Genomic DNA, 13,548 nt, shown 5'->3' on the forward strand with positions numbered 1-13,548 from the left:
CTCTCTCCCATGTCCAATTTGTTCAACAGTATTACCTTTTATAATATTTACCACCATTATGTTCAGCATTATACTGTAAGACACGGACAGTACAAAAACATGAAATTGAATGATTGAATGAAAAATAAAAGCCACGCCTTTTGACTGGGAAAGAAGCAAAACTATATTTGCACATTATCTGATTATGGATGTGGAAAACTGGAAAAAACTTTAAAAAGTTACAATAATTAATGAGTACCTATAACAAAGGTTGCAGTTTTCAAGGCCAGTTGACAAAAATTAATTGTATTTCTATAAAATGAAAATGAATATTTAAGAAATAATATTTAAACTCCATCTTAAATCATGTAAAAATATAAACTATTTAGAAATATATTAAAAAAATTTTTCTAATGTTTAATCTTGAGAGAGAGAGAGAGAGAGAGAGACAGAGACAGAGCATAAATGGGGGAGGGCAGAGCAAGAGAGGGACACAGAATCTGAAGCAGGCTCCAGGCTCTGAGCTGCCAGCACAGAGCTTGACATGGAGCTCAAACTCAAGAACTGTGAGATAATGACCTGATTGAAGTCAGATGCTTAACTGACTAAGCCACCCAGGTGCCCCTAGAAATACATTTAATAAATGTATGCAAGGTCTGAATACCGAAAAATTGCAAAACATTCATTGTTGGATTTAAAGAACACACATAGATATTAATTAATTAGGACGCTCAGTAAGATGTCAGTTCTTCACTGATCTATAGATTCAATGTAATTCTTGTCAAATTGATAGATTGATTATAACAACTATATGAAAATAAAAAGAATCTACTATAGTCAAAACACCTTTGATAAAGAAGAATAACATTGGGAAACTTATATCACCTGACTCAAAATATACTATAATGCTGAAATAACTAATATAGTGTGGTATTGGCATAATAGAAGATCTAGACTAATTAAACAAAATGAAAATTTCCAAAACAGACCCAAATACATAGGGTCAATTGGTTCTTGGCATAGGCGTGAAGGCAATTGAATCAGGGAAGGTTACTTTTTTAAATAAATGTTACTGGAATAATTGGTCATCTGTATGGTGAAAAAAATATATAACTGATGCTTCATATCATATATGAAACTGAGTATCAACAGAATTATAGACCTAACTATGAGATAAAGATATAAGACTTCTGGAAGAAAACAGGATGAAATTTTTGTCATATTGGCTTTGACAGAGTTTCTGAAACAGGACAAAGAAACATAATCCATAAAAGAAAATAAAAGACAAAATAGACTCTTGTTCTTTGACAAACATGATTAAGAAAATGAAATTTCCAGCCACAAAATGGGAGAAAATATTTTAAGTCTTCTTTTTGACAAAGGTCATGTATCTAGAAGATATATAAAGAACAAATTTAAGTGAATATTAAGAAAAAAAACAAATTTTTTAGCTGGGCAAAATGTTTAAAGAGATATTCAACCAAAGAAGATATCTGTGTAGCCAATAATCACTTGAAAAGATATTCAAGATCACTAGTCATCAGAGAAATTCAAATTAAAAGCACAATCACCGACACACTAGAATTGCTAAAACCTAAAAACAAAAACCTGAAATACTAAGTTTTGACAAGGATATGAAGCAACTGCATTTCTTATTACATTGCTCATGGTGCAGCCATTTTGAAAACAATTTGTCACTTAAACCTTAGCATTAAACATGCACTTATCTGGTGACCTAGCAATCCCATTTCTAGGTATTCACACAACATAAATTTTAAAATAGGTTCACACAAAGACTTTGTATTAGTCAGGGTTCTCCAGAGAAAATGAACCATTAGGGTGTGTGTGTGTGTGTGTGTGTGTAAAGATATTATGAGGAATTGGCTCATATAATTACAGAGGCTGAAAAGTCCCCAGATCTATAGTCAGCAAGCTAGAGACCCAGGAAAGCCAATGGTGTGTTTCATTTGGAAAGTTGGCAGGCTTGAGGCCCAGGAAAAGTGGATGTTTCAGTCTGAATCTGAAGGCTAGAAAAGGTCTTTGTTCCAGCTCAATCAGCCAGGCAGCTAGAGTTCCCTCTTATTTGAAAGAGGATCAGAAAAAAAAGAGAAAAAGAAAAGAAAAGGGGCACCTGGATGGCTCAGTGGATTGAGTGTCTGACTCTTGATTTCAGCTCAGGTCATGATCTCAGTATCGTGGGTTCAAGCCTGCTTAATATTCATTCTCTCTCTCTCTCTCTCTCTCTCTCTCTCTCTCTCTCTCCTTCTCTCTCTCTCTCTCTCTCTCTCTCTCTCTCTGTCTCTCTCTCTCTCCCCCCCTCCTACTTCTGCCCCTCTCCCCTGCTTGTGCTCTCTCTCTCTCTAAAATGAAAAAAGAGAAAGAAGGTCAGGGTTTTTGTTACATTAGGCCTTTACTGATTGCATGAGGGTCCCTGCCATTAGGGAGAGCAATCTGCTTTGCTCAGCCTACTGACTCAAATGTTAATCTCATCTAAAACTACCTTCACAGACACAGTCAGAATGTTTCACCAAAAATAAGGGCACCCCATAGCCTAGTCAGATTGACACACAAAATTAACTACCACAGAGTTATATACACATTTCCAAAGTAGCATTATTTATATTAGCCCCAAATTGGGAGAAAAAACCTAAGTGTCCCATAACTGGTGAATGAATAAACAAATTGTGGTATATCCATATTATGGAATACTATTCAGTAATAAAAAAGAAAAATTACTGATATACACAATAACATGGATGAATCTCAAAAACATGATGCTAAGTTAGAAAGTGAAACACAAAAGACTACATAGTATTTCATCCTGTTTCTATAAAATTTTAGAAAGGTTAAATTATGGTGACATAAAGCAAAGCCATGGTTGCCTGGGGAAAAGAACAAGGGTAATAAAGGCAAAGAGTCGCTACGGAATTTTGAGAGATGATTTAGAAGTTCTATATCATGTTCATGGGGATGGCTACACAAATACATACAAGTGCCCCAACTCATCAAACTGTACACTTAATATGGATTGATTTTATTGTATGTAAATGTTTCCCAGTGAATCTGGGAAAAAGAGATGTTAATTACAGCATTATTATGAGACTAAAAATAGAATATTTTAAAATCTAGAAATGATTAAGTTATGACATTTCAATTGAATGAAATATTATGCTCTCATGAGAAGGATGGAATTGAAAATATATTTTGAATCATACACGGTTAGTATACTATGACTGAGACTATTCAAAAAAATCACATTACAACAGACACTAAAAGGAGAACATGGGCATTTAGAAATAACAGGCAATAAAAAAGGATATATTTCAAATTTTCATTTACATTTTTATAAGAATAAATTCAGTCTAAATAAAAATAAGATAATCAGATATCAAAAGTCCCATAGCCACAGAAATACATCTCATTTCACTTTCTCCCACTTTAAAAACTGAATGGCACATTTCCCAAAGGAGCTTATAGTAACAGGAGGAAAGAAAATAATATAGAGACTATGGTATTATTTTAAATTCTTTCAAAGTAAAGATTTTATAAGTGTGTAGAAGATGCTAATATATAAGGAAAGGGTTTTGATTTATTTCTGATCATTCTTGTCCCATTTTATGACAAGTTTTCTCTCTGTGCTTTTCAGGTGCTTTGTATCTTTCATGACATCAGAATTAATGGGAAAAATGCTTGCATCTGACACCAATATTCAAGCACTTTTATTTGGTACACTATTATTTGTAATGCCCTCACAAGTTTTACATTTTAGTTAGATTCTCCCTGTGCCGAAATCATTCTCTGTTAATGACTTAGGCACTGGAGGCACATTAAAGCTTTTAACCACTAAGAAATCACGAGTCTTTTAGGAAATTGCTGCTGCCATGCATAATTTGGCACTCATGGCACTCACCTGTGCCTGTAGCAATTAGAGATTTCCCCACTGATTTCACAACATCATGAAAGAGTTAATGGACCTTTCTAATAGTGCAACTTCCTAACAGGATAAAATAAATTGTTTCAGTGCAAGTCTAATCACATTTCTTAATGAAGATAAGAAGTAACTGAGTTATTGGCATTCCAGTTTATCATACCAATAAAGAAGGAACATAACACATTTAACATAACATTTAAGGTTATGCAATATGTGGTTTAAAAATGTTTAATAATAAATCTCTGATACAGAAAAGCGAAAATGTTTCTATCCATCCTGAAGAAAAGTATATAATTAATGTAGCATTAGGCACCTGAGAAGGGCTGGTTATACTTATAGTTAAATTGAGGCAGAAATGACCTGGGAGCAAAAATACAATTGTGAGTTTCCTACTCTTCTTATGCTGTAGCTTGAGGCAGCAATGCCCCCAAGCTCTTTTCCTCTGCCTTGTTCTTTTGTATCACCAACTTCCCCTCACACATTCTTTTTGGTTTAACTGTCGCTGTGTTCTACGTTTGTGACAAATACTAAAACATCACTCCTTATAATAACCTCTATAATAATAGAGTGGCTATTATTGATGGCTCTGTTTCAAACATGAGAAACCAGACACCCAGAGACATTAGGTACTTTTGCCCTGCTTGTGAGTCTGGATCCTGCATCTGTACTCTTAACCTTTGAGTTAATGTGCCCTGATGTTTTATTACTTTTTCCAAATTTCACCAAGAACACCTCTGATACTAGTTACTTATGACTCCCATTTCCCCCCATAGATGTTATTTTCCTCAGCAATTATGAAGCATCATGCTTATGGAGGGGAAAAATATTGGTACCACAGTAAAAACACTTTAAGTCCCCAGGATGCAGGTGAAGAGCTATTTTCAGAAAATTCTGTCTGTACCCAAAAATATATGCCTTTGAAGTTTTTTTATCTATGTTTCTCTACTTTAAACATGCTTTGTAAGGTGGCTGAAGGCTTTTTACCAATAAGACTGAGGTAATATGCCTGAAACCCAATAGAATTCAGGCTGCCAACATTTGCAGTTACTGCAAAATTTGGAGAAATAGGTAAGATGGGCAGGTTGGAAATCACTTGTCATTATATTCAATCTCTCAGAAAACATGGTTTTTCTTGAATGTTTATATCCTCCCTGCTATTAGTTTTATCATCTGCATAGCTTACGGCACCTTCTCTAATGATGTTGGCTGCCAAAAAAGTACTCCTTTGCCAAAACAAAATGCTTTCTAAATCTTGGTCATGTTGAAATACAGTCACTTTATACAAAGGAAATAAACATTTCTCTACTAAACTAAGCATACATAGAGAACAGTTCTTCAGAGCTGGGAAAAAAATGGCTGGGAAAGGAATTGCTAAGCAGGCTTCTTTGTCCTCTTAGGATATACAAACCTGGGAAAAAGAAGTGGTAAGCACACTTTTAGAACAATCTCAAGTGGGGAAAAAACAGTGAATTAGCATATATTTAGAATCTGGTTTGGTACAGTTAGGGGTTCAAAATAATTCTAACAGCTTGATTTCTTAGACCAATCTATCTTTTTAAGTATCTAATCAATAAAAAGCAGAATTAGGGCTATAGCAGAACCCAAGGAAAGGCATTATTTTGCATTTTTCTCTTTCACCTGGTAAAAAATGAATGTGCTTTCTAGGAGGTAACAAACAGAAAAGTGTAGTTTTCACATATCAATTGCATTAAATACAATCAGTGGATCACCATCCATGTTTCCCCTTGACTACTCAGGCACATAATAGGTTTCCAGGCCAGAAATGGCCAAGTCACTGTCATTTTATTGAAATACACATAAGTGTCAATATCAAAGTACATACTTGTAAACTGTTAATCAACTAAAATTAGCATATACATTAATTATAAACTGCTTAATTAGCAATGTGTGAAGCATGTGCCAAAAAAATTTGCATCAATTAATATCAGTTAAAAAATTACAGACAGAGTCACAGGACCCAAGCAAGAAATATGTGTACTCCGTCATCAGGCCTGAAGACAAGCCACTCATTCCCCATCCTGGATTTCTTTTTGAGACAGAAGGAAAGAGACATTAATTTTTTAAAGCACTTCCTTTATCGATGATATAAGTCGGATCTACTTGCCATTGGCCATGTTTGCTGCTATTTATTCCCTGCCTAATATTGAAACTAATACAAAGGAAATTAGAGCTTAGATGTAGAGGAAAAGGTATTCATTCATCATTTTCATAAAGCCACACTCATGATTAACATCTTTATAGGTAGAGAAAAGACATTTTTAAGTAGAAAGTAGTGATTATGTTACTGGTAGCAGTGTACAGAATTGGGGTAAGTAAAGCTGAAGATGTTCAATCCAGAGGCGGATTGGATAATTGAGGTCAGGTGGATGGCATAACATTTCCTTAACATGCAAAAATAGGAGCAATCAGAAAAGTTCTACATGCTTTTACAACCAAGATCCTCCATTCTGTTTTCATCAGAAACCATATTCCACTTTACATTTGATTAAGTGGGGTGAATATTCTGTTTTTATCAAATGATAACCTACATGCTTATACAATGAATCCTATCAAGGCTTGCCTACTCAAGAACTTAATTTTTTATATTATCCTTTCCATTCTACATTAGAGGCCAGTATGTGGCCCACAATCCAAATCCTGCCTCTCATCTATTAGTAAGAAAAGTTTTTTGTTTTTTGTTTTTGGTAGAAACTGACAAATTGATAGCGAATATTTAGTTGTGTTTAGTAACGGATAAGTAAAAAACAGAATAGTTGGTAAACTAGTGTAAAATTTACCTGTTTTTGGTCTGTTTCAATTCAGTTGTTTTATAGAGTTTCTGAAAAATATTACAATCCCCCAACTCTGCACTTAGTTTACAAATTTAAGTGAACACTAAGAACACTTCCTGAAAAGTATATAGAATATGTGTGTATCTAATTTTATCATATATATTGGACACTATTGTCATTTTCTCAGCTCCAAAAACTGTCAGGAAACATAAAGACTACATATATCCAGACCTCTGGTTTTCAGGGAGAGAATTATATTAATAGTGGAAAATGTTATACAATACAAATATTAAAGTTGACAGAAGTAGATTTGCTTGAGCATTTATGTAATAACTGAGCCACTGCATATTTTTTCACCTCTATAAAGTTCTTACTAGGCCTTTTTCCTGTCAATCAGACTAGTGCAAGATGTGACCTCAGTTTATTTTGATGGAAATTTTTACCCAAAAAGAAGTGCCATTCAGCTTTTAACTGAGTATTGGGGGTTAGGTCAGGTTAAAAGAATATTGTATATGTTTTTTAGAAGAAAATATTTTCAAACTCTTCATAGCACATGCAGTGGTGCCCTCCTCAACCCCTTATGACCCAACAAACTGATAATGCCAGATTGAGCTTCTCAGTTTACTTGTGGAAATCTTCTTTTTGGGATATTGTTAATTTTACACTGAAAAAAAAATGCTACTACTTCTAAAGGACACAAAGCTTTCCAACTTGACTCTAAACGTCTTCCCTGCCATTGTGTTCTTTGTGTAAGCTTCCCCTATGGAGTCTATTTAAAGAGAGATTCAAGAATCAAACCCACTGACAGTCTCTCAAAAAGATTTGCTGTTGCACTTGACAGGAAATGGCTCATCAATCATCTGGAGGTCTTTTGTTTGGAAAACTAGGAAGAAAAGTAAAGCAAATCTTGAGGGCTATTTGCTCATAACTTGTCTAAGCTTATGTGCCTTAAAGTATTTCTTCTTGTTGAGGAAACATTTCCATATAGATTTTGGTAAACTGACACTATTTCTCAAATAGTAAACATGGAGACTAAGTATGATGAGTTAAAACAGAAAGTGGTTTTTTTAGATACCCAGTCTAAACCATCTTCTATTGAAAAATATACAGCTGAAGCCTTTTGTTCAAGGCTCCACAGCTAGAGTCAGTCTTGGTTATAATCTTTGTAGTATGCCCCCCCCCCCACCATGCCCTACCTTTTAGTTTTTGATGGCAATATTAGCTTAATACTGAATTACAAAAATTTACATTTACATGCAAATTCAAAGGTAAATTTTAAAATGCAGTACTTCAAATTTGAATAATAGTTCCTGGCGCACTGAAAATAAGCTGCAGAGCTTCCTTTATCTAAAGTCTTACTAGTAAGCATTAAAATATCTATATTAATCAGGACATAAATGTTGATTACTGTCTTAATTACAGAAAGGTTTATAATATTTATAAGTGTTATTCACTACGATTATATTACATGCCAGGCACTAAACACATCTGATCTTGCAAGTAGGTACTGTTATACCCATATTTTAGATGAGGACATTGGCACTCCAAAAGGTAAAGGACTTCTCAAGGATTCCTAGTTAGTTAATGACAGAGGACTGATTCTATTTCAGATTTGTTTGATTTCAAAGCCTAAGCTTGTATCCATTTTGATAACTCCCAAAAAGTTATTCTCTGTAGTCCATGCTAATAGTGATTCAAAATTATTTTTCTTCTATTTAATTTAAAATTTGTTTATATAATTTTATTTTCTATTGGCAAATAAAGTTGTTCTGCAGTAAACTTTTATGTATGACATAAATCCAACCTGCAAAAATAATAGTAACTTTCATAGAAAATAAGTTCACCCTTTAGTCTTCTCTTAAGTAAACATAGAATTTTAGAGCCAGAAAGATCCTTAGAGTTTATCAAATGTAAAACAGTAATTTTCACAGGGGGAAACTGAGACCTATTAATGTGAAGGATCATGAAGCCATTTAAGTTTCAGAAGTTTGAGTGCTCACACAGAAAGCCTGGTCTGAAAATGACATCTCCAGACTCTTCTCTGTGCCCTGTGTGCTATGCAAATGTGTGGTCCAGGAAGGAAAGGGGAAAAAAAGAGCAACTTAAAACCCATTTCATAGGCAAAATCCAACTCTGTGAGGTGGCCTTTCCTGAGATTTATCTGTAGAATATTATTTTAAAATTTGAGTTTACTTATCTTACAAAAAGATTAGTTTGACAGAAATGTTAATATTTTTAAAGTTTTCAAATAAATTTAAGCATAACCTAAATTGAGATATTTAAACATAAATGTAACTGAAATTATTAAAAAATATGATGATAAAGTTGTAGGACAGGTTCTTGTGTGTGCAGGAGCATAGCAAACAAAGAAAAATAATTATTTTTAAATTATATTACTTAATTAGGGTAGAATAGAAGGAAATAGAGCTTATACATCAGGTAACAATCTAAATGATCCTAATGTGAAGACTGGAATAAGAAATGAATAATTTATGAAAAGCTGGTTTTCCTCTTTTCCCCAATCTTTAATTCTTAGTTAATTCAGACACTTACCGACATGCAGCAGTAACTACACTTGATAAATTTCCTGATTTATAGAGCTAGGTTTCTGTAGTGATTTGTTAATGGGTTCCACAGTTTTACTGATGAAGCAAAGCACATGGAAGTTTAATTTCCATATATTTTAAACAGATTCAAGAAGATCCTCTCAAATATCTTTTGTGTGCATGGTTTCTTTAAAGGGAGAGGGTCATTGGGTGCCAGAAGATTCTAGTAAAATGATAGGTTTCTCATTTCTGGCTCATAATACAACTCACACATGAAGTATAACTACCGATGATCTAGTTAAAATAATTACTTCCTACAACTAGCACGTATGTTACATAATGAAATATTGAAGTCCCATCTCTTTTATATTATCCTAGGACCTGGCATGGTTAAAGCAAGGTTTCTCAGCCTCAGCACTCTTGACATTTGAGGCTGGATAGCGCTGTCATTGGGGACCATCCTGCACACTGTAGGATGCTTAGCCAGCCTCCCTGGCCTCCACTCACTAAATGCCAGTACAACTCCCTTTCCCTTATTGCTGTCCTGACAGTTGTCTGGACAGACTTGCCAAATGACCCATAGTGGACATAATCTCTCCTGGTTGAGACTACTGGGTTAGGGATATAAAATATCTCACCAAAGTAAATTTTTCTCTATGCTTCTGATTCTTTATTGTTTAGGTCATGGACCCATTTAAGAATCTAACTGTCCTAGGAAAAATTTCATGCAGAAACAGCATTTTTTGTATGACATCTTGGTGATAAGGACCCTTCATGTCCATCTGTGCTCTTTTGTTTAAAATATCTAGTCTGGACAATATTTCTCAATAATACATTTGAATGAAAACAAAAAACAAATTGAGAAAATGAAAACTTTTTCGGCACTTCATACATTAAATCCTCTTATAAAACACCTTGGTACATCAGGGATTCATTTTAACTGCCAATCAAGTCAACATCCTACATGTCTTTAGGTAAATACATCCTGTCTTTCTCACTATACTGTGGAAAGTCCTATGTCAGGCTGTTATTTTTTTTGCCTCAACATTCATATTAACGTTCAACTTTAAGTATATATCTGCCAGAAACCAGAAATCTGACTGTAACACCTTCAGTGACAAGCAATTTTGTAGTAAACCTAGGTATGTCCATACAAATAAAGTAAAGAGAAGAGCTATGTTATTTGGAAGATATTTGGAAGATGTTAGTTCTTAAAATAAACTACACCTCTCATTCCCCCCAGAATGATATTCTAAATCAATACTCTTATATTTCCAGCTGTTTGAAAATATCTTAAACTATAAAAACTATATTAACTATATCTTCAACAGAAGCTCATTACAAACAGAATGTTGATGATGAAATCAACATTTCTCCAAACTCAGATCCAGACCTCTCTTCCTCTAAATAATCTTATTTCTACTAATGACAGCTCCATATTTCAATCTCCTAGGTTTCAAGTCTAAAAAGAGAATTTCACTCACTTTCTCTCACTACCTACCCTTTTTCACTCTGTTCCCATAGTAGCATGGGTTTTAGATTTTGACAGTCTGAGAGTGAGTTCAATTTCTGTCATTTGTTGGCATGCACTTTTTGGCAAATTATGGACACAGCTTCCTGAGAATGTCCTTGTTTGTAAGATAAAGATAATAGTACCTTTATCATGAGTTTGTTCTGAGGATTATCACATGCAAATTCTTTGGATATTCCCTTACCCAATATCTTGATAATAACATTTATAATTTTAATAAAAAACAGGACAAAGAAGCAAATAGATGGCTCAAAGAAGATCAGCTATCAATATTTATTCATTTTTTTATATATCTGGCACAGAAATGCTACATCTTTCCATTTCAACAACCAATACTCTAGTTTTAGCGTATATTAACGATTTATATAGACATTTGAAGTGTTATTTTATTTCTTAATGAAATCCAATTACGTCTATTTTTGCTCTTCCTGACATGGACTTAAATTCACTCTATATGTGCTTAGGAAACCTGCAGTATAATAGCCATATTTCTCTTAAAACAGCTTTCCAGAAATAAATGAAGCAAAAAGAAAAAACACATCTATTTAACATACAAATAATTTATAGCATAAAATCAGCTGCTTTATGAAGAGCTACAAGCTTGTTTGATTCATAAAGTTAATGAACTGCTACAATTTGATTTGGATCTTAAATGTGATTTTTTTTAGCTTTTTTCCTTAATATATTAAATGTCATTCAGATAGAATGATAAATGTGCATATATCTAAAGAAGTTTCAGGTAAATGTGCAGAGAAACACAGAAAAATTGCTTGGCACAGGGAAATGCGTTTTTGTCCTTCATTTAAAAAAATGCTTATTTCAGTGGTACTTGATGACACATGGGGATATTAATGGGCATGAGCCTTTATGCTTTCAATTGGTAGCTCCCATCTAAGTCAAGAGAAACTTCAAAGTAGTTACATTTTAGGGATATTAGCTGTTCTATATCAGAGAGGACACTAATGTGCAGGTTCAAGAGAGAAGAAGAGCAACACTCAGTTTGTTGTGTGACAGTAAAGGGCAGAGCGGAAAAACTGGGGAAAGAGAGGTGGGCAGGGCGAGATCACAGATGATTCTGTAAATCATTGTAACAATATAGCATTTTATTGTGCTTGTAGTAAAAAGATGATCAAGTCTTTTTGCCCTTTAGCAATGAGCAATTTAATGTAATTGACGTGTCAGCCAGATCATCCTACAAAGATCTGATGGGTGGACCTTGGTAGGCAAGGGTGCCAACTAGTCCTGACAATTCTAGTAAGATGAGGACAGAGAATTTAAAAATTTTATCTCTTTCCACACTATTAAATTTGTCTGAAAAAAAATTTTTAATGGCTGTAGCTAACTCCTGCGTTCTCAGATCATCACATGCTCTATAATTCCCCATACATTTTTGCCAGCTTGATTCACAAATTTGTATTATTGGAAGGTTTCTGCTGGCATTTGAGCTTGCAACCTGGATAAATATTCAAACCTGTGACGACCATTCTATTGCTCATGGCTTGTATGCATCCAAGCTCCTGACCTCTTCTAATCTATCTTGTCTTATTATTGGGAAAATAATATATCTGTGTGATAAAAGTCATATGTATACAATTTATACCACAGAAATTTATAATTTCAAAGCATTAATACTTTAATATTTTTTTCTGTCATAATTTAATCCCTCAGCCTATCTGCAGAAGTATCCACTATCAACAGTGTTTATGTTATCTCCCAAAAATATCTCAGGCATATATGCGTATGTGTAATTATATATGTATATACATATATGTAATTCTGTTTATTTTTCTGAGCAGTATATACTTTTTGTTTCTATTTTTAAGTTTTCTTTATGAAACTTATCACTACATTATATGACATACATTGTATATTTGCTTGTTTGTCTGTTTAACACTTGCTTCTTTCACTATGTTGTAAAATTTATAAAGCAAAGACTTTGTCTTATTCATGGCTGCATCACTAGCCTGGAACTTAGTATTAGCTCAAGTATTTGCTGAACATACAAATGAATGAATCGTTTATATTGTCTTGTTTTCACCCCTATTCTGCCATCACATTCTTCTTAATGAGTACATGGCATTCCATTGTACAAGTAGCACTAACTTATGTAACCATCTTTCAGTTGTAGCTTATAAAGGCTGTAATGTGGCAACATATTTTTCCACAGATATCTTTATTTGTATATAAGTATATCTGTTGCATATGTATTTTGAGTACATTTATTAAAGAATCCTTAAAAGGGAAATTGTTCAGTCAAAGGGTGTGTGCTTTTAAATTGGATAGATAGGCCCAAATTGTACTCCTAAAAGGGGGAGCCAATTTAGAATATATCAAAACAATGTGTTTTTCCATATCCTTTCTCATCACCAGCCTAGGGCCTCAGATGCCAGGAGTAAACTGAACACATCAGAGAGAATAGTAGTAAGATTGTTTCACTTTTTGGAGATTTGGGTTTATTTATCTATAAAGTAGAGATGATAATAAAACCTACTTTGAGTATGGTTTCAAGGAGAGAAATTTGTCTTTGGATTTGAAAGAAATAATAAATGAAAATGAGAAAATGGCCTCCATGTAGTAACTTATGGAATACACTAATATTTTAGTGGCAGTTTTTTCATTGGCATAATTTAAAACCATACATTTTCCCCCATGGGAAAAACTATATAGTTTTAACATTTTAAAGTGTCCTGACCTAGGGGCACCTGTGTGGCTCAGTTCCTTAAGCATCTGACTCTTGGTTTTAGCTCAGGTCATGATCTCCTTCGAGTC

This window comes from Panthera onca, chromosome X, assembly GCF_046562875.1.
Source record: "Panthera onca isolate mPanOnc1 chromosome X, mPanOnc1 haplotype 2, whole genome shotgun sequence".
In the NCBI taxonomy this organism is placed as follows: domain Eukaryota; kingdom Metazoa; phylum Chordata; class Mammalia; order Carnivora; family Felidae; genus Panthera; species Panthera onca.